A 2,726-nucleotide genomic window follows, 5' to 3' on the forward strand; every position below is an offset into this window, starting at 1 on the left:
CACCTAATGATTATCTGTAAAATAATGTATTAAGAGAATATCAACTCTGTGATAAAAACGTCTATCAAGAGTCAACCCCTAATTCTCAGCTTTTAAATGAATCCGCATAGGCCTTCTAAATGGCAGCATGTCTGCAAAGGCCCACTTACTGTGCCTTCTTATTGCCCGTGATACCAGCAGGCGGCCTGTTTGGAATTGCTTTAAATAGGTGGCGACCTAGCAGGTGATAGAGCAGAACATGTTCTAGATTGATGATGGAGGGGGTGAGCCAGCCTTAAAATCATTCCGCAGGAAGTGTCCACTCCGTGCAAGGCTGCTCATTTTAAATACTGATGACGGACAAAAGCCCTTTCTCTTTATTCCTACTCACCATCCGCGTATGGTAGGGGTTACTCTAATCATTGATCCGCTAGCCTAGAGGTGGGCAGACTTTTTCTAGAAAGAGAGTAAATGTTTCCGCCTTGGTGTCCTATTTGATCTCCCTTGAAACCACTCGGCTCTGTCATTGTGTCATGAACGCAGCCCTGGACGGTGGGCTCAGGAGGTCGTTATGGCCACCCTCCGGTTCCAGAATTCACCTGAAGGACTCACAGAACTCAGCAAATTGTTACAAGCACAGTGACAGTTTATCTCAGCAAGAAGAGACGTGTTGAGATCACCAGTGGGCAAAGGTGCGTCAGGCAGAGGAGGCCAGCCTGCGGCTTCCCATTCTCTTCTCCCCGTGGACTCCTTCGGATGATGCCTCTTTCCCCCCACAATTATACGTGACAACATGCCAGGAAGGCTCGCCCGAGCCTTGTCCGTCAGGGTTTTTATTAGAGGTTGGCCACACGGACCATGTCCTCTAGAAGTCAAGCTGGTACCCCTCGGGCCAAGGTCCTCACCGTAAATCATGCCATTTACATAAAACATCTACTGTCTATCTGGCTTCCAGGCAGTGCACTCCAAGAGCTTACAGTTTACCTCCCGAGAGCCAGGAGCAAAGAGGCAAACCTTTCTTTGGACAAGACTGATCCTTTTCGACACAGGCCATATGTAAATGAATGGGCATGGCCAGACGTAGTCTGAAGGCCTACAGCTGCATTATTACAACTCCCTCTGACGCTTTAGCTTGTTCTCTGACACCCAGGGGTCAGGAAGGCTCCTTGCCATCGGACCTCTCACCCCACCTGATGATACACGTAAAGGCTGGAATGCATTCCTTAACAGAAATACACGTCCATTTAAAAGAGAGCCCTGCCGTTCATTCCTCTGGCCTCTTTATCACGGGAACCCACACTAGACTGAGTTTGAGTTCTCCGAGGATGGCAGACGGCAAGGGGAAGACAGGGAGCAGTGCAGAGTTCACGGCAAATGAAAGCTTAGCTTAGCTTGAACCTAACAGCTTTACGATCACAATGGACACAGGCTGGTAGGCATAGAATAGAAATAGTGTAGTTGCGAAAGGGATATGACAGGGTTTAATAAAATTTTCCGGTGTCCTCGCAGTCCATTCAGGAGACTATTTTACCAAGTACTTATTTGCCACACAAAGGCTCGTTTTGTTCGTTCTTTTCCGGGCCTTGAGCAAAACTTAGGAAGCCGAGAACCTTTTTATGAAATCCATTATAGTGGAGGCATTTCTGTTGGATGTTTTCTTTGGTGGTGAGTGGGTGTGGGGGTCTTTGCTTTACGGGGGTCTGAAGAAATTGAGAAAGGTCGATAGGGAAGAATCAAAATTTCAGAGAGATCACTTTTTAAAGAAAAGGAAAAGCCTCTATGTCATGACGTGGTTTTGGGGGGCGTTTTTTGGCATTGTTGATACTGTGGACCAGGGAATTCAGTGAGGCTGTCCTGTGCACTGTAAGATGTTTCGCCACATCCCTCAATGTCAAGAGTGTCTCCAGCCCCATTCTGACAACCGAAAATGTCTCCGCAAATGGCCAAATGTGGCTGTCGGGCAGCTTTCCCTGAGATGAAAAGCACTTTTCTTCGGAGGCTTTAGCAACGGAGTATAAATTATCTTGAGAGATCACTTGCTAGTTTTTGAGGACGTGAAAAAGGTAATGGTTTTTTATTTCATTTCAGAAGAGAGCTCANTTTTTTTTTTTTTCATTTACAAAGACATTTGTTTTACATTGCAGTAAACATGCTCTTGCGTGTATAGAACACCTGTCTGATCCTAAAGGTTTCATCCTGTGAAGGACTGCTAGCAAAGCTTGTTCATTCTACCTTCCCCAGAGGTTTAAAATAAAAGCTAATATATGTATACTGTTATAGTGCGCTAACGCTGTCAAACGGCGCTACAATACACGTGCTCTATGTATGAACTCATTTAGCCCTTGTATCTATTCTGGGACTTAAGGTATTCTTATCATCCCAGGGTTATAGATAAGGACATTAAGACACTTAGAAGTTTAATAACTCGCACGCAGCTGCATAGCTAACCTGACGTCAAGCCGGGAGTAGAAACCAGACTCTTTCCAGAGCCCACTTTCCGACCATTCCCACATGCTCTTAACAGAAGGGTAGACTAGGGGTCAGCCCATTTTCTCTGTACAGGATAAGATAGCAAATATTTTAGGCTTCACAAACCGTACAATCTCTGCTGTCGACGCAGGGGCAAAAGCAGCCATAGACAGTACGTAAACAGATGAGCATGACTGTGTTTCAATAAAACTTTATTTATAAAAACAGGTGGGGGGGGGAGTGGATTTGGCATACAGGGAGTATTCTACCCACCCCTC

The 2,726-nt window shown here is 45.8% G+C and overlaps 1 protein-coding gene across 1 annotated transcript in view; it reads left to right on the forward strand.

Moving 5' to 3' along the window:
* The window catches only part of FRMPD4 (FERM and PDZ domain containing 4), a 533,682-nt gene that overhangs the window by 502,874 nt on the left and 28,082 nt on the right, over positions 1-2,726 (forward strand). The gene's annotated exons all lie outside the window — the stretch shown is intronic.

The sequence above is a fragment of the Crocuta crocuta genome, unplaced genomic scaffold, assembly GCF_008692635.1.
Source record: "Crocuta crocuta isolate KB4526 unplaced genomic scaffold, BGI_CrCroc_1.0 scaffold224, whole genome shotgun sequence".
Taxonomy (NCBI): Eukaryota; Metazoa; Chordata; class Mammalia; order Carnivora; family Hyaenidae; genus Crocuta; species Crocuta crocuta.